Source organism: Eptatretus burgeri, chromosome 9 (assembly GCF_056783735.1).
Source record: "Eptatretus burgeri isolate ZD-2024b chromosome 9, Ebu_testis_v1, whole genome shotgun sequence".
Lineage (NCBI taxonomy): Eukaryota > Metazoa > Chordata > Myxini > Myxiniformes > Myxinidae > Eptatretus > Eptatretus burgeri.
Genome location: NC_140969.1, coordinates 25,223,331 through 25,242,323, shown reverse-complemented (window position 1 = coordinate 25,242,323; position 18,993 = coordinate 25,223,331). Strand labels below are relative to the sequence as shown.

Below are 18,993 nucleotides of genomic sequence, written 5' to 3'. Positions count from 1 at the left end.
TTTTGATAAAAGAAAATGGATTCGTAATTGAGAAGGTCAGAGGAAGTGATAGATGGTTTGTGTATGTGAATTGGAAAAATGGCAGCATGTTTGCTGTTTTGGTGAGAGAGAAGTGGACAGATGGAGAAATGTCAGAGATTTAAAATGTCGATGGAAATAGCAAATGAGATGGATGTTTTGAGTATACGTACAACTGGGATTTCTGTATATTTTAGCATGTTGTTTTGGGAAATAACAAGGAAAAGGGATTAAAATATTGATATGACATATAATGCAAGTTAAATGCTTCCATGAGAACCTTTGTTAGTCTTATTCAAATACATGTGCCCATGACGTTTATTGATTGGTGTTTAATTGATGCTTTGTTTGTTTCGGAGTGTTGAAAGCAGTCTTTGAAGAAATGTACGATTTCATCTAAATGAAGTTTGGAAAGAAGTTCCACACAAATATTGGACGATGGGAGAACCCAGATTTGGGTGATTGAGCATTCAACACATGATCATGCCCCTTCCTGAGGAGATAAGATGGAGCAATGTGGGAAAAGAAAGAAAAAACCCACTGAGGTGAAGGTTGAGCAAAGTCTTAACGTCGGCGTTGTGTGGTGCCTGCGTGGAGGAATGTTCTCAGCCACACTCAAGATTGCCGCTCTGCAAATACATCGTGAACTTGCTGTGGTTGCTTCAATGTACGACAGGCCTGGAATTCCACACTGCGCTCCTTCAACCCAGTGTCCGGCCCAAGCTTGTACTTCCCCACATCTACCTTCTCCTCAGCTCAAGGAGTGCTTCGATTGTGTTTCCCGTTGGGTGCTGCTCTATCCACACCCTGACCTGTTTATCTTCTGACTTCGGGTAGCATGTTTCCAATGTGTGACACATGCTGATGAACAGGCCATAAATTAAATGGAAACTCACTCATTTTCTGATATTAGCACATGCTGCCATTGTTGATTGAACTTGAATAATGGAAATCTTTTCTCCTTCAGGAATGGGACATGGTAATCATGTATAAGAAAAATTGTTCAAATTTTCCTTAAAAAAATAACGGGGGAGTGTGGGGGAAAATTTATATTAATGTATTTTAAATTGCAACAAATGGAGTTTCAGAAATGTAACTTTTATGCTGCAAATTGAATTGGCTGTCATTTCTGGCCAAAAGACTTTTGCCCTAAATGATAAGAAATGTGTTGTTCTGGAGCAGAGTGACCGAGCTGATAAATGAACCTTTGCTTATAAAATGTACGAAGTGGCTTTTCGTCTAAAGGACACGTCTACAGTCTGGGTGAATATCCCCCAACCTCTCTCACGAAAGTATAAAATGCTTTGAAATCTAAAAGTTTGGAGTGCAAGCACTTGAGGAAGTATAGTTTCTCAGTGGCTTGTACTCCTTGGAACTGACCAAGTACCAAGTTAGAATAAAACTCTCTGATGTAATGTAGAAGTGAATTGAATCGGGTTGGTCTAACTGTTAACTAAAGTAAGAATAAATGAAATAGAACCAAATAATATTGCAATCAATGGGGATTCTTAAGTTCAATGTACAAGGGTGAGAAGTGTATGGTGTATAATTAGGAAATAAATTGTTTCACAAGGAAGGACTTGTGTGGACATCAGTTTTATCAGTGTCGATAGGGTTTTTGTAGGATTTTATAACCAAATCGGACAAACGTTAAACTCTGCCTGAAGTCAAATAGGATTCCACAATCGGCCAGTTAGAATCCTTCAGGAGGACAACGATCACAATAAGGTGGGTTTAAAAAAATCCACATCAGGGGCATCATCAAAAGAGGGGCGTCTTCGAGAGAGGGGCGTCTTCGAGAGAGGGGCGTCTTCGAGAGAGGGGCGTCTTCGAGAGAGGGGCGTCTTCGAGAGAGGGGCGTCTTCGAGAGAGGGGCGTCTTCGAGAGAGGGGCGTCTTCGAGAGCGGGGCATCATCGTGAGAAGGGCCTCATCGAGAGAAGGGCCTCATCGAGAGAGGGGCATCATCGAGAGAGGGGCATCTTGACGTTACCCTGAACAGCAATGGGGGGGGACGTAGCACTTTCAGTTCCAACAACGTGTCTCGTCATCGGTTGGTAAATAAATGGCCGCAGCAACGTGTCTTGTCATTGGTTGGTAAATAAATGGCCATAACTTGGGAATCACTTGTCCGATTAATATCAAACCTTGAAAAGGCATATACTCAGGTCCCCAGCAATATACCTGGCACGTTTCAATTAGATCAGACAAGTGGTTGGCAAGAAACAGCTGTCAGACACACACACTGCTGGAAATATATATATATATATATATATATATATATATATATATATATATATATATATATATATATATATATATATATATATATATATATATATATATATATAGCCTGGTGTTGGCGCAGTGGTTAGGGCAGCGGCTTGGGATCCAAAAGCTCCTGAGTTCAAGCCCCGTTGGGCCACTGAATTAATACACCAGGGGGTTGACTCAGCCTGTCATCCTTCCGAGGTCGGCGAAATGAGTACCAGTGTACTGGGCCGGTGTATACCCTGGTTAAAATAGGTGTACCTTATCCCTGTGTTGTAAGAGGCGACCAGGGTTGCGTCAGGAAGGGCATCCGGCGTAAAACATGTGCCAAATCACTATGCGGATCATACGGATGATCCGCTGTGGCGACCCCTAACGGGAGTAGCCGAAAGATGAAGAAGAAGATATATATATGTATATATATATATATATATATATATATATATATATATATATATATATATATATATATATATATACATACATATGTATGAGGGACCTATGTATACACACATGTTGGTCAAAAAACAGACTCGGTGGCATAATTGGTGGAGCGTACTCTGAGTCTGGGAGATCATTGGTTCACACAAAGGCAGAGTCATACCAAAGACGTTAAAAATGGTCCGTGCTGCTTCCTTCCTTGATGCTCAGCACTTAAAAGGATAGAGCATGGATAAGCAATGCTGGGAAGGCAATCGCAGAAACCTAAGTGAAGAAACTCAATGTCAAGTGGCAACAATAGAAGAGATCCTGCCAAAACTTGTCAAAGCGAAAGTGTTCACAACCTTCGGTGTTAAGGATGGGTACTAGATGGATACGGTGTTAAGGATGTGTACTCAAGTACCACTGCTGGCAAGTTCAGTTTGATGAGCCTCGCAGTTATATGACCACATTCTGTACTCCAGTCGACAGATAAAGATGGCTGCGCATGCTATTTGGAATTTTAATGGTCACAGAAGAATACGGGCACAGACAACACGAGATCATTGATGGTCTGCCAGGTGTGGAAGCCATTGTCGATGACCTGCTAGAGTATTGGTGAGAAGATACCATTGAAAAAGCAACAGCCGGCTACGACCTCAACCTGGTGAGACCACACCGAAAGAGCTTAAATCTGAAGTAGAAGAAGAAGAAGAAGAAGAAGAAGAAGAAGAAGAAGAAGAAGAAGAAGAAGAAGAAGAAGAAGAAGAAGAAGAAGAAGAAGAAGAAGAAGAAGAAGAAGAAGAAGAAGAAACTGCAGTTGAGATTGACGGAGGTCAGGTACATAGGATATATACTCACTGTGGATGAGCTGTTTGCAGACCCAGAAAAGGTTCAAGCTGTCACAGAGATGCAGCATCCAAATTATGTAAAGGCAATGCAACGCTTTGTCGGCTTTGTAAATTACTTAGCCAAGTTTTTGCCAAACCTATCTGCAGAATTCAAAAATTTAGGGAGGGTGACTTTGAAGGAGGCTCGTTGGTTCTGGGAGCACAGAACGAGAAGCTGCGTATGCTCGTATCACGTGCTTGGAAACGACAACTCCAGTCCTGAGACACTGTGATGTAAAAGAGGCAATCACGGTGCAGTGTGATGCTAGTGGCACACGGGTTGGAGCAACACCGATGCAAAAAAGACCAACCAGTTACTTTCATATCGAGAGCTCTCACACACACACACACACACAGAGAGGCTATATGTGCAAATCGAACAGGAGTGCCTCACAATAGCATTTGCATGTGAGTATTTTAACCAATACTTGTTTGACAAGGAGAAGGTGAATGTGGAGACAGACCACTATAAGCCATTGCAGAGCATATTCTTGAAACCACTACTCCCCACTCTGAAGCGACTACAGAGCTTGACGCTGAGGCTGCAGAGATACCATCTCAACATCAAATACAAGAGCGGTAGAGAGATGTACATCACAGACATTTTGTCCGTAGCTCCCCTTCTCTTGAAAATAACTTATGAAGCAAGCTCAGAGTAGAGTACAAAATCTTCAAGATCTAACAGAAGATAAAATATAGAGAAGTACTTGAAACAGCCAAGTTCACTGACACTCTCAATGGCGACACCAAGGAGGACCAAGCTCTACAAGCATTGCAGATAGTAGCCAAGTCAGGAGCGAAAAGAGGGCATTCCTGTCTGTATCAAGGATTACTGAATGTTCTGCAATGAGATAGTCGCTCACGACGGCATCGTGTACAAAGGCAACCAAATCATCATGCGTCAAGCAATGTGCTGGAGATGCTGAACCGCACCCACTCAAGCCACATGGAAGCTGAAGCATGTCTTCACAAAGCAAGAGATGTCCTGTTTTGGCCCAAAATGAGTGGAGAAATGAATGAGTCCATAGGCCACTGCAGTAAATGAAACAAGTTTTAGGAAAAACAACAGAAAGAACCACTAGGTTCCATGATGCACTAGGTTCCAGACTAACCATGGCCAAAAGTATGAGTTTACTTATTCTCGCATGGAGGAGTGGTGTTCCTTGTAACAGTTGACTACATCTCTCGTTTCTAGGAGTTGGACTACCTATCAACGTCCACTTGCAGGTCCATCATTGATCGCTTGAAACAACACTTCAGCTGACATGGGATACCTGAGATCATCATGAGTGATAATGGACCCTAGTTCGTTTGTGAAGAATTTGCCCAATTTACAAGAGACTGGGAAGTTCAACAATACACTTCATCGCCACATCATCCCCCGTCCAATGGCAATGCTGAAGCAGCAGTGAAGATTGCCAAGCGCATATTAATAATGTCGACCAGAACAAGTGCAGATTTGTTGGAAAGCAATCTTACTGTGGAGAAATACCCCTACTGAAGACATGGACAGGAGCCCAGTCCAACTTCTGATGTTACGTCACACACAGGCAACTCTACCAACGGCTAAACATCTGCTGAAACCAAAAGTCGTGGAATAAGTGAAGCAAAATGTGATGCTGAAATGGGAAAAATCCAAACTACACCATGGCCGAACAGCAAAGCAGTTTCCTGAGCTGATTCTTGGAGAACTTGTAAGAGTGCAAGCATTCAATGCACTCAACAAGACCAAGCCAACATGGCAACTTGGCACATGTGTGGAGAAGCTATCACCTCAATCACACTCGCTTTAAAGGTGAAGAAACAGAAAAATAGACATAATCGCAAACATCTACATCAAACCAATGAAGTTACTGCAACGCAAGTCAACGCCTAAAAAAAGCGAGCTAAACGTTGTCACCAAAGGACAACAGAGAAGCACGAGACATGGACACGAGTCGACCAACATCTCGTGGAGAACATTACAATGCGGTAGACGATCTCCAGGCAACTCCGCAACACCAACAGCAACAATGCTTAAAGCAGCATGAAAGCCAGCAACAGGAACACCTGCGACAACCACAGTCGAGAGAAGTTACAACCAAGAAGCCGAAGTGATTCAAAGACTTTGTGTGACCATTTCAAGACAATGGAAACCCCATCATATAAGCTTGATATTTTCATGCATAAAGAAAGTTAATTTAAGTGTATCAAGTCATTTGGACAGAGAATTGATAATGCGAGACTGACATGGAATTGTGGATGTTTTTTCTTTGATGGAAAAGGGGATGTTGAATGCTTATATGCTGCATCTATGTTCATTTGGATATGAATGTGCACCTATGTGAGGGACGCAGGGGGCTTGGTGCTTATGGCAGAAAAAATTATGACTGCACAGTCTGCACTTGCCAGAGTCTGGTGACTTCTTGGTATGAAGTGCGTTCTTTCTAGACAACCCACAAACGAACCAGTGGAAGGTGAGGAGAGGACAAGTGAATACAAGGGGAGGCGAGGAGGGAACAGTGAATACAGGAAGAGGCTAGAGGGAACAGTGTGTAGATGGAGAAGGGAGGTGGAGCTACCAGTGCCCATAGAGGAGGGTGGGGGGGAGGGTGTGTAGAAAGTGGGGGTTGAGGGAACAGTGCATACCGGGGAGGAGAGAAGGGAGAAGTGCATCAAGGTGGAAGGTGCTTAAAATAAGCGTATGTAATATTTCTTATGTGAAAATAGCAACTCTTTTGTGGCAACTCTGTGGAAAGTCCACTGCTTTGGTTTGGCCTAATCGAATCAAAACAACCTGAGCACATTATCATTAATTAACAATAAACTTCATGAAAAAAAGCACAGTAAGAAGACTATGAACACGACCGATTTAAGCTCGATTAGTTGCCTCTGGTTTGATGAAATGGTGCAATGGTTTGATGAAATTGCAGGTATGAGACAGGGGTACATCCTGTCCCTCATCCTCCACGTTGGTGTCGATTTTGACGACAAAGGCAAAAGAAAGTAAAATAAAGGGAGAGTGATTGCAAAGGAAACTGCAAGAGCTCTATTTCAGAGGACATTGGTGTATTTGACCACCCACCCTTTCCCTTTTCCTTTTCTTTCCCCTATCTTATAAGCTCCTTGGTCCAGGTTATCCTAAAGGTCAGCCACACAAGGCTCTCTGCCTGATTCTGTAAGTGGGTAATTTCAAATTTAAAATGTTCAGTGTACAGAACAAAAGGACCGAGGAGGTTGGGCAATGCAAGAGGGAATCCTGCCCTACACTTTCCTGACAGGTGAACCTTGCTCCACCTTACCAGTTAACGCGGCATGCTGACCAGCAATCTACCAAAATCACTATTAAAATTGAGGTTGCAGTGGTTCAGACATGATGTCAGGATGTCTCAATAATGCATTCCAAGGCAAACATTGCATTTGGGTACCAGCTGAAGGGAGAAGACAGAGGGGGGACTGTAAATTTAATTCCAAGACACCATTAAGGGTGCTGTTGCAATTGGCATTGACACATGAAGTTGGCAAACTATTTGGTCATCGATCTGATAGGCTGGAATATTTTTGGGTTGCCTCAGGTGCCAACAAATACAGGAACCTCTGATACGATCGAAAACAACTCACAAATTCATTGACCAGCGGAAAAGGTGAAATTTTCAAGATTGACTTATGATGGAGGTTTCCTATTCTCTTCCAATTATGAGCTGAATGAAATCATAAGGAGAAACCCGAAAGAGAAAATAATTATTTCTGATGCATCGCACTTTAAATTGATTACTTATAGCATCATGTTCATTCCGAGTGCAAAAGCATTTCCTCTGTGCCAAAGAAATGCATTATGGATAATATTAAAACTGTTTGCAATTGTAATTATATTGTTAGAGCAACAGAATGAATGGCTATGACCTGCTAGGGAAAGTTAAGTTCATCACTCCGTGCATGGATATAGAGTGCGCCATCTGCCGTTGTCTCTGACAATATGACTGCAATACTTCTCACTTCCATTCTCTTTCAAGGTTGAGAGATATAAATATATATACAAAATACAAATCTAGCAAATCCAGCATTGGAGCCATCACGAGGAACCGGAATAGGCAAGATGAAGTCATCAGGAGGAACCTGGATAGGATTCGGGTTTCAGATGCTTCTCCTCCACCGACCCTCAAACCCATCCAGGCGTAGCAAGGTGAACCTCACAAAAACAGTTTGCAAGAGTTCACCTCTCCTAGACACAAAGAAAAAGAAAGAGAGAAAAAGAAATAAAAAATTTTTTTCAAAGGAAAGACAGAAATTAAGAGTAAAAGACATTAAAACACACACCAAAACACACCACCATCACACCTATCCAGTTACAGCTCAGTGAGCCTCACAAAAACAATTTGCATGAGTTCACCTCTTATTGTTTCTTGAATGACTGTGAAGCCTTTTGGCTTTTATAAGGGTTAATGATACCACTCTAAATGTGATCGGTGAGGATACCACATCATGTCCTATTGACATGTTCAGATTGGGGTGCATCATCAACCTGTATAAAAGCCAAAGGCTTTAAAGGCAATAAGTGGATGTGGTGCCCTGACGAGGCTAAATAAATATGAAACTAGTCGTTTGGTTTGCTTTTCATCTGCTTGGTGTCAGCATTTGACCTCGGCATGGTTGCACTAAGAGAGGCCCTTCTGGGGCTACAGTCATGATGTCATCGTGACTATATCATCACAGCGTTCGTCCAGGTTGGAGAACTTCATCATCTTCATATAACTCTCGACCATAAAAAACAAGGGTGATGCCTCCTGGTTGTGATTGGTGGGGCGGAAGATAATGTGTCCATGTGGCAGATGGCACCGGTTGCTTCCAGATAATGCAGCAAAAGCTGCAATGGGACTCGATCTGGCATCCTCACCAAACACAGTCAGGGGTGTATCTTCATCTTATTATATACAATACCACCCGTCACTTTGCTGGCAGTATTACTGAAGGGGGAGAGAGAAAAAGAGGCGGGGAGAGGGAGAGAGGGGGGAAGAGGGAGAGAGGGGTGGAGGAGAAAGAGCGAGAAGAGTGAAGAAGTAGAGGGGAAAGGATAGAGGAGAGAGGAGGGTGAGGAGGGGTGGAGGAGCGAGGAGGGGTGGGAGAAGGGAAGACAATTTGAGGTGAGAGGAAGGGAAGGCAGACATGCGGTGGAGCACTAATTATGATTCATACTGTTTCATCAGAATGATTCTGCACAGAATAACAATGAGGAGAGGAGGAGATTGGGACCATACTCTGTGCAGAGCGTTGGTGCTGCTTAAGCAGTCTCCTTGGCTATTGGGCACAATCCTGGATGGGTCACCACTCCAACACAGTATACCAGCATGCTGGCACTCATTTTGCCGACCTCGGAAGGATGACAGGCAGAGTTAACCCCACCTGATATTACTTCAACAGTTGAGCGAGATTTGAACTCAGGATCCAAAGCCCACCACCCCAACCATTAAGACAACACCAGGCATAATAACAGTGAAGATGGAAACAAAATAAAGTCTGAAATCCATTTTCTCCCGGTCATACTATAAACATGACCTGGAGACAAACACCTCCTGGACGCGTCCAGAGGCAAAACCCGCCGGACGTGTCTGGAGACAAACTCCCGTCCAGAGATAACTACCGCCCGGACGCGTTCAGAGACGAACACTGCCCGGACGTGTCTGGAGGCGAACACTGCCTGGATGTGTCCGCAGACGACAACTGCTTGGACGCGTCCAGAGACGAACACCGCCCGGATGCGTCTGGAGGTTAACTCCCGGCTGCACATAAATACCGCCCGGACACGTTCGGAGACACCCGGAAACATCCGGAGCCAAGCTGTCCAGAGACAAACTCCCATCCGGAGATAAATACTGCCCAGACAAAAATTCTGCCTGGACCCATCTGCAGACAAACACCGCCCAGACGCATCAAGATACAAACTCTGCCCGGACGCATCCAGAGCCAAGCTGGCTGGAGACAAACACTGCCCTGACATGTCAGGAGACAAACACCGTCCAGACATATCCAGAGACAGAGACAGAGACAGAGACAGAGACAGAGACAGAGACAGAGACAGAGACAGAGACAGAGACAGAGACAGAGACAGAGACAGAGACAGAGACAGAGACAGAGAGAGAGAGAGAGAGAGAGAGAGAGAGAGAGAGAGAGAGAGAGAGAGAGAGAGAGAGAGAGAGAGAGATGTGGGAGGAGGGTGCTGCACAGTATTCGGAGGGGGGAGAGCAAGGATGGGATAAAGAGAGAGAGGTGTAGGGGAGTTAGCAGAAATAATCTGTTATGCTTTGTGAGCAACACACACACACACACACACACACACACACACACACACACACACACACACACACACACACACACACACACACACGCTTCGCCGATGTCGGCAATTTTTCGCGAATCAGCAGGTTGGAGTCAACATGATTAGTAACGACCGTACGAACTGCATACAACCCAGAAACCTTGAGTAGGTTTCTACCCAGAAACCGAAAAACAACGTTGCATTCATATAGACGTTTCAGGAATATGTTCACAAACATTATTCTTTATAAACAGCTGCATGTGACGAGAAGAAAAAAAATTTGCTCGGTAATTTAGAAAATACGTTAACACTGCAAACGGCTTGAAAATCGGGTGTTATTTCACAACTTGCTCAGGGTGATGGAGCACGAACCCCTCACTCAGGGCGATGGAGCACGAACCACTCACTCAGGGTGATGGAGCACGAACCACTCGCTCAGGGTGATGGAGCACAAACCACTCGCTCAGGGTAATGGAGCACGAACCACTCGCTCAGGGTGATGGAGCACGAACTACTCGCTCAGGGTGATGGAGCACAAACTACTCGCTCAGGGTGATGGAGCACGAACTACTCGCTCAGGGTGATGGAGCACGAACTACTCGCTCAGGGTGATGGAGCACGAACCACTTGCTCAGGGTGATGGAGCACGAACCACTTGCTCAGGGTGATGGAGCACGAACCAAATCTCACGAACCAAATGTTCTCTCAAATCAGCATTTTGATCATCCATCTTCGTGTTTAAATTAGAATTTAGTTCATCCATCTGATCATTTTGTTTATCGATCCCAGTCTTTCAAGCGGGTAACCCTCTCATGGTTAAATCGTCCATCCTACCATTCAAAAGATAATTTTGTTCGTTGATGCTATTCAATCTAGCCCTCATTTGAAACAAATATGTCTGAGGGACAATTGCTCCACCTTCAGCATCACCTTTGTGGCTGAATGTGTTCACATCATCTGTGAATACAAGGTAGGGCAAAAACATTTATCATGAGAGGGTGCAGTCGACAGAAGAGCACCCTCACAAAAACATACCACAAGTGTGCACGATCTGAATACCTGACACCAATGGCAACCACACCCTGAATCATGGAGCAGGTGCAGGTCATGCCTGAGTCCTGAATCATGGAGCAGGAGCAGGCCCGGGTTGGGGCCCGGGTTACTTGTGGTTTGAGTCAACAGAAAATAACCAAATACTGCTGAAAGAAAACTCATGCCACAATGTTTGTAATACGAAATGGAGGATTCAGACTGGTGTGTACATGATGGAGGGTTAAGACCCAGTTTATACATGATGGAGGATTCAGACCAGTATGTACTTGATGAGTATGCGGCGAGGTGGTTTGCTCACATCTTCACCATATTTTAAATACTATTAATATCATATTAAATCTCTGATCATATGCTTCTGGGAGTCGACATCTCTCTGGCTATTCTCAGAGAGCCACCTCAGTGCCGGCGAGTCTGACAGTTCATTCAGGCAGATTGGCAGGGACTGCAAGCAACCATCTCTCCTCAGTTCAGGTCTTCTATATCTTCCGTGACTAACATAGCCTGGGAATTCAACAGAAACCTGCTCTCTTTAATGCACAGATTCATCCCATCTTGTATTCAATTATCCTCCTCTTCTTACCCCCTCCCCACTCCCATGGTAAACGGAATCATGTGGTGAGGCAGTTCCTTTGAAACAACTTGCCTTCTCTTCCTGGAAGGCAATCCTGACCAAAGGCAATGTCGAATTATTCCACACAGCCTGCATGCAACATATGTGCATCCACTCTGAGAAGAGCCAGAAAGCAGCATCTGTCCAACCTTTAGATTAAATATTAAAACTTGTCTGCTTCCTCTAAAACCTGTGGGTGCTTTGTTTGGTGTATGTTCCCCCTCCACGTTTCTGCAGGGTACGCAAGGTCCATCATCAACTACTTTCTGGTGAAACTACCTAAATTCAAGATCACTGCTCACCTCCACTCATTCGTTTCTCCCCCCCCCCCCCCCGTGGAACAAAACTTCCACATTCTCTTCAATCTCATTATTCACTCGAGGTGTTCAAAACAATTGTTCACCACCATCTCAGATCATCCCCAATCCAAAACCATGATCCTATCCACCCACTTTAACCCCACCATCCCCCAAGACCAACTCTTTTCAAAATTCCACTTTTTCTTTCCTGAGAGTTTGCTTCTGTAATCCATCTTGTCCACCCACTGACACCTGACACCTCATCCCTTTTTTGTCCAAGTCTCCCTCCATTACAGCACTTCAATACTCTGATTCATCAGGAAAGACCTTGTTCAAGGAAAACACCAGAATATTTGGAGGCAAATGGACAAATGTTTACAAGACAAAGTGTGACATCACTGTGGCATTGCATCACATTACACCAATGAGTTTTGGATAGAGGGCGCCAAAAACATATTTTGGAGATGGATGTAGGGAGGGTTTATGGGAGATAAAAATTTGATATTCATGTGATTGTAAATGTCGGGATCAGCAGCATGTCTTACTGTAGATCCGTTTGCAATTAACCAAATTTAATGAAATTATCCCATAATGCATTGTAGATGCATACTTTGAGGTGTTGAACATATTTTTTTGCTGTTCTGCATGTTTTACTCTGTAGGGCAGCTATTTTGTGTGCTGGCACCTTGTCCAAATTCTTATGCAAATCTAACCTAAAGGAATTACAAAATTCCCATTATACTTCATTCAATATACAGCATCCTGTGACAGAAGGTCACCTGTCCAGGGTTGTTCTCAGCTGCAGTTTTCACGACTTGAGATGGGTGCTCCCATGCTCTGCAAAGAGTATGGGCTGACCAAGGCACAAGAACATTAGTAGGCATCATGTACATTGACATGAGGTACAAAGACATCAATAGACAGTGAATAAGTCAACACAGTCTTTGGAATTGGAATCTGAGATCCCAAGACAAACCAAGCTTCTATATTGAGCAGAAGAGCCCTATATTCATTCCACTCATGCTATTGAATAGTGACGCAAATGGTATAATGTTGTTTCAATTGACAATTTACATTCCTGTCGATGATGTTATGTGCATCATTGACGTACACCGTAGAACGCACCAAGGTGTGGCTTGATGTGGTTACAACACGGAATTAAGTTTGCAAACCTTGACTTGGTTTCACTATTCCTTTCTTTCAATGATCATCAAAAATAATGTTGCAAACCAAAACGTCAGCCCATAGAGGAGCGATGTGACAGAAGGTAAAAGGCAATGAACCGACAGTGGGGCAGTGGGGCCACAACTGAACACATCAAACAAGGGAATGCACAAACAGGAAAAGAGAGAGAGAAGGGATGGGTAGGGGCAGTGACACGGTAACCTACAAGTAAGAGGGTTGGGTAAGGTAAAGCTAATGGAGGCAGAAAAGATCATGAGTATGGATGGGGATGACATGAGATGGTGGTATGCTGCTTGCTGGAAGCCCTGGGGGAGGGGGAGGGAAAGAGTGTGATGTCACCACCGAGGGAAGGCAGTTCCATAAACAGGAGAAAGAAAAGAGGAACAAAAGAGTGGCAGGTGTGCAATAACATTAGCTTTTGGGAGGTTGACAAGGAAAAACGTTGCTGGAAGAATGCAGACATCATGGAAGCGCTGCAGGATGTTGGAGGGATGACAGAACAGAAGGAACTAGACTGGACGAGAGGTGGTGAAAAGAGGTCAAAAAAACTAGAGGCAATGTGACAGCAACATGTCTTGTGCTTCAGCCTCAACACAGGAGATGCGAATATTAACAGCTTTAGATTTTCATAATTTTCATAATGGATGCTGGCGCACCAGCCCATATTGGAGAGCAGTACTCCATTGAGCGATGGACAAAGGCCTTGCAGACTGTGAGTAGTTCTGCTGATTTTTTTTTCAGGAAAAACTTGGAACAATTGAGGAAGCCCAATATGCTGCTTGCTTTGGAAAGCCAACTTTGCGAAATGTTCAGCCCATGAGAGATCCTGGTTAATTGTAATGTTGAAAAATTCCAGACTGAATCTCTTCTGGTGGTTGACCATGGAAACAGATCTGGGTGGGCTGGCTTGACAATCCTTCAGAAGCGACAGAGTTGAAACAGTGAGATCTTCCAGGATTGACGGACATATTCCATTTTTCAGACCAATATCTTAATCAATTCCAGATCAGTATGGAGTGATGTTATTACAGTCGACCTAGCAGTGAGATGGGGGTACTGAGTACCTGTGTATGAGAGGTGTCCAATTGTGGAAGCATGCTCCACTGTGTATGACACCATAATGCACAATGGTTTGCAGTAATCTTAGATTTAATCACAATTGCATAACTTAGACTTCCATCGTTGGACATTTAATGGTTATTGAGCTCCTGCACATCACAGATAAACTTTAAAAAGCATCCAATGGCATAAATAGCTCAAATGTTTTGCATCCACATCCATAAGTTTGCATTGCCTGTGCTCAGGGAAGGAAGTTCAGAAGTTGTTCACCTCCAGGAAAGATTTAAAGAGATTGCATTTCAGCCTTTAGCATTGTTATGTAACATAAATAATTACTGCTGTAAAAACCAAGGTCAAAATGAGATTTTTTTAAGAGGCAAAAATAAATAAATAAATATACTTATCTATAATAATTATTGTGAGAGTGTGTGTGTGTGTGTGTGTGTGTGTGTGTGTGTGTGTGTGTGTGTGTGTGTGTGTGTGTGTGTGTGTGTGTGTGTGTCCTCCTCCATAACTCCATAATCATGAAACCTAGCAGCCTGAAACTTCGCATACATACTCAGGGAATTTCGCATTCATCCAAGGAAGTGCATGAATGAAAATTGGGGGTTGGTTTAATATAAAAACCCCTTTTGAAGACAACTAATGGCCACATTTAATTATCCTTTATCAAGGCTCATAATTGATCACCTCGCTGTCCCTCGCTGGGGTCTAAATTTGCCATTTGTTTTGGCCTGCTGAACAATGCCTCGATTTGGAAAAGGCCGAAACATTTTATTAACAATAAAGTTGTTTTTTTGCACTTTCTTCACTCATATCATCGAACGCCTGACCATCATACCGACAAATCGCTGGATACATTGCAATGATTATAAATGCCCGAAGACACCAGCATTCGTAGTTTATTTCATTTCCGCACATGCCATAACCTCGAGAATCTCTTAATCTGAGGCGAATTTCAAAATTTAAACTCCTTTATTGACTTCAGCAGTAGTTCCGACACGGATAATGATCACCGATTCAGATGTCGCTTGACATTCCCAGCGTCTCTGAGTACATGGTATTTAAATGGCCAATCAGCGATCGCAAATTGCTTGCCAAGTCAGCCGTTCCTCATAAACTGTTTCATTGGAGTGTTTGCTGAAGCGCTTATTCCACTTGGCGAGAGCTCTACAATATTTACAGTTACTGAATCTATTGATCGACTTGAACAAAGATGAAGGGCCACTGACTTGCATTTGTCCCCGTGTTGTCATGCAGTGTGCCTGGCGGTGGCTCGCTCGCTGAAAACATGCAATTTAATTTTGCACCAGGTTTCTCCTTTTTGTACGATCTTTCATGCTACATCTCATCACTTCGGCATATGCACATAGAATACACATAAAAAAATTAAACGTTTCGTTTTTAAAAGTTTCTTCAACTGTTTCTGTTGGAGTGCGAGCTTGAGTGGTTAGGAACTTGGCGAGCACTCTTCAAGCTTCGATGGCGATACCGCAGTGCATTTCTCTGTGGAACCATCTCGGAGTTAGGAAGGAAAAATAAATTGGAGGATTACAATGAAGAAAAAAAAAATTTTTTTTTCGTTGGAAATCACATTTTTTAATCACATTTCGTTGGAAATTTTTAAGTCGTTGCAAATCACAGCAGGATAGCCGAGAGGTATGCACGCACGGTCGAAGCTGTCTTGCATGAGTTCAAATCCTGACCCATCTATAAACTGTCATCACAGTGTTTCACAGGCAGGGTGATTCAGCAATGTGTGTGCCATCTCTCAGATGGATGTTAAACTGCATGTCAGATCTGCCAGGATCCCCCCTCCTCTCCCTCTCCTCACTCTTCTCTACCCTCTCTCACCCCTCTCGCTCTCTCTCACTCGTGCTCTCACACTCTCTCTCACCCCTACCCACCCCTCTCCCTCTGTTTCCCTTACCTCAGTTTCTCTTTCTCTCCTCTCCTCTCCTCTCCTCTCCTCTCCTCTCCTCTCCTCTCCTCTCTCTCTCCCACTCTCCCACTCCTCCTCTTCTCTCCCCTTCTCTCCCCTTCTCTCGCCTTATCTCCCCTTCTCTCCCCTTCTCTCCCCTTCTCTTCCTTTCTCTCCCTCTCCCTCTTTCCCTCCTTTCTCTCTCTTCCTTCCTCTATCTCCCTCTCTCTCCATTCCTTTTTTCCTTTCCCATAGAATGTATGGGAAATGTTCTCAATCTTTCCCATAGAATTCCCTTTCCCATAGAATATCAAAGTTAATAATCCCATAGAATTATTAACTTGTCATTTGTGACCTTCCATAACATACATGCCATTGATTACCATAGGATCCCATCAACTATATTATGTACAAGCACAGACAACCCATCGTTTCGCTGATGGGGATATTAAGCGGAAGGGTGAGAGAGATGGAGGGGGAAGGAGGCACGGGGTGGAGGGGGGGAGAGGAGAGGGAAGGGAGGGAGGGGAGAGAAGAGGAGGGGGAGAGAGGAGAGGGGACAGAGGAGGTGGGGAGCTAGGCGGGAGGGAGGAGGGGTGGGGCAATGAAGATAGGGGAGCAAGGAGGGTGTGAGGAAGGGGGTTGCTGGGAAGACAGCATGAGGGAAGGGGAGGGGAAGGCAGCATGAGTGAAGGGAAGGGGAAGGTGGTGTGTGGGAGCGGGAAGGGAAGGCAGCATGAGGGGAATGAAAGGCGGTATGAGGGGAGGGGAATGGAAGACAGCACAAGGGGGGTGGAAGGCAACATGAGGGGAAGGGAAGGCAGCATGAGGGGAAGAGAAGGAAAGGGAAGGTAGCATGAGTGGAAGGGAAGGCAGTGTGAGGGGAAGAGAAGGATGATAAAATGCACGCAAACAGCAACATTTTCTTTTTAACTGCCGCATTCCATGCAAAACTGGGTGGGAGCATTTAAAACGCACGTTATCTACCTGGCAAAGGCCTGCCCGCACATGTGCTCACACATGCAACAACCTTTGCCTTTGTACCCCTCCAGTCAGCTCACTCCGAATCTGATTTGTACTTGCTACACTATGGGGAAGCAGTTTTACATTGAAAACTACACCATCAGTTCTTAACAGTACCCTCAACAGAGGATAGGGGAGGATGAGAGAGAGGAATGGAGAGGGGTTGGAGAGAGAGAGGGAGAGAGGGAGGGGTGGGAAAGAGGGAGATAGAGAAAGTGGGGTAAGGGAAAGAGAGGGAGAGGGGTGGGTGGGGGAGAGAGAGGGAGAGAGAGAGAGGAAGAAGGGAGTGGGGTGGGAAAGAGGGAGAGAGAGGAAGTGGGGTAAGGGAAAGAGAGGGAGAGGGGTCGGTGGGGGGGGAAGAGAGGGGGAGAGAGAGAGAGAGAAAGTGGGGTAAGTGAAAGAGAGGGAGAGGGGTCGTTGGGGGGGAGAGAGAGAGAGAGAGAGAGAGAGGGAGAGAGGGAGAGAGGGAGAGAGAGAGAGAGAGAGAGAGAGAGAGAGAGGGAGAGAGAGAGAGGGAGAGAGGGAGAGAGGGAGGGAGGGAGAGGGGGAGGGAGGGGGGGAGGGAGAGAGGGAGGGAGGGAGAGAGGGAGAGAGGGAGAGAGGGAGAGAGAGAGAGAGGGAGAGAGGGAGGGAGTATGGAGAGAGAGAGAGAGAGAGAGAGAGAGAGAGAGAGAGAGAGAGAGAGAGAGAGAGAGAGAGAGAGAGAGAGAGAGAGAGAGAGAGAGAGAGAGAGAGAGAGAGAGAACAATGGTTGATCTGATAAAATGGTCACGACGGGCACTTATTGTCACGGGAGACGTTTCAGCTTTCAAGTCTTTATTGTTCGCCCATCAAAGGATTCAAAGGTAGACAGCTGACTTGACAGCTTGAAATTTCTCCAACAAGTAATTCCACTTGCAGAACAACCGGTTTTAAGTCAGATATTCATTAATGTTATCTGTATGTAGTCGTGGATGAGGGTGGCCAGCGTGGGAGGTTAAAATAGGAGAATGACAAAACGAAGAAAAGAGAGACTGATAAGGCATACAAGTCAAGGTCAGTAGTAAAAGAAGGAAGTAAATAGTAAATGAAGATGGAAGGAGGTATGTTTGGAGAACAAATGAGAGGAGGGAGATGGAGGGGTTAAATTCTGCCATTTCCGTACATACTATGTGGATTTCTGTTTTATTGATTCATTTTTATACGTTGTCTCGGCTCGTGGAAGAGTGAGGGCACAGGGCAAATCAAAACACAATCAGTAACAAAGTCCCAGGGTTTGAGCGACAATTGGTTCTCTCCAGGGGGTCTCTGCCGACTTTCTCAAAGAGGAGTTTCCGGTCGTTGTTTGTCGCATTTTGACTTGTTATTTTGTGCCTCCATGTTTACTGTGCGTTCCTAGTTCGGTTTTGTTTCAAAACTTGTGCTAATTTGGTGAGTTTTCATCAGTCTTGTCATATCAGGTTTCCCTGAGGCCTACCCGTCGTCCCACCTATGTGCACGATCGTGTTTATTTGTATTTTCTCCTTATTACCATCAGTTTTTATTTTCTCCACTTCTCCCCGACCCACTCCTTCTATCACTCCCAAATACACTCTTTGTTTCACGTCTTGAAATATAAAAAAATACAACAAAATAAACTTTTTTCCCTCCTCACCTTGTACCCCACGTAACCACGTGACTTCCTGAACACGACTCTTCTTCCTTCTTCCTCCGTCCTCCGTCCTCCGTCCTCCTTCCTCTTTTGTCGATCTTCCATCTTCCTTCAACTTTTGCTGACCCACATTCACCGTGCACCTTCACGATTTTTTTATTCAACCTTTCCTTTACCGAATCTTACCTAATCTTGATGTTTTTTTTAAAAACGGCGTCTCAAAATGTTTCAACTTCCTCTCACACGGGTGGTTCTCAGTATTGTATCATAATTCACTACTCTTCCTACTCTTCCTACTCTTCCTCTTCTTCCTCTTCTTCTTCT

At 44.5% G+C, this 18,993-nt stretch overlaps 1 long non-coding RNA gene across 1 annotated transcript; it reads right to left on the bottom strand.

Annotated features, from left to right (window-relative positions):
• Positions 1-6,972: 6,972 nt before the first annotated feature.
• Positions 6,973-18,720, bottom strand: LOC147019745 (uncharacterized). Its single transcript, XR_015062048.1, has 3 exons — positions 18,673-18,720; positions 12,631-12,704; positions 6,973-7,798 (listed from the first exon to the last, which is right to left on the bottom strand). It is a non-coding gene; the product is annotated as an uncharacterized LOC147019745 (long non-coding RNA).
• Positions 18,721-18,993: the final 273 nt, after the last annotated feature.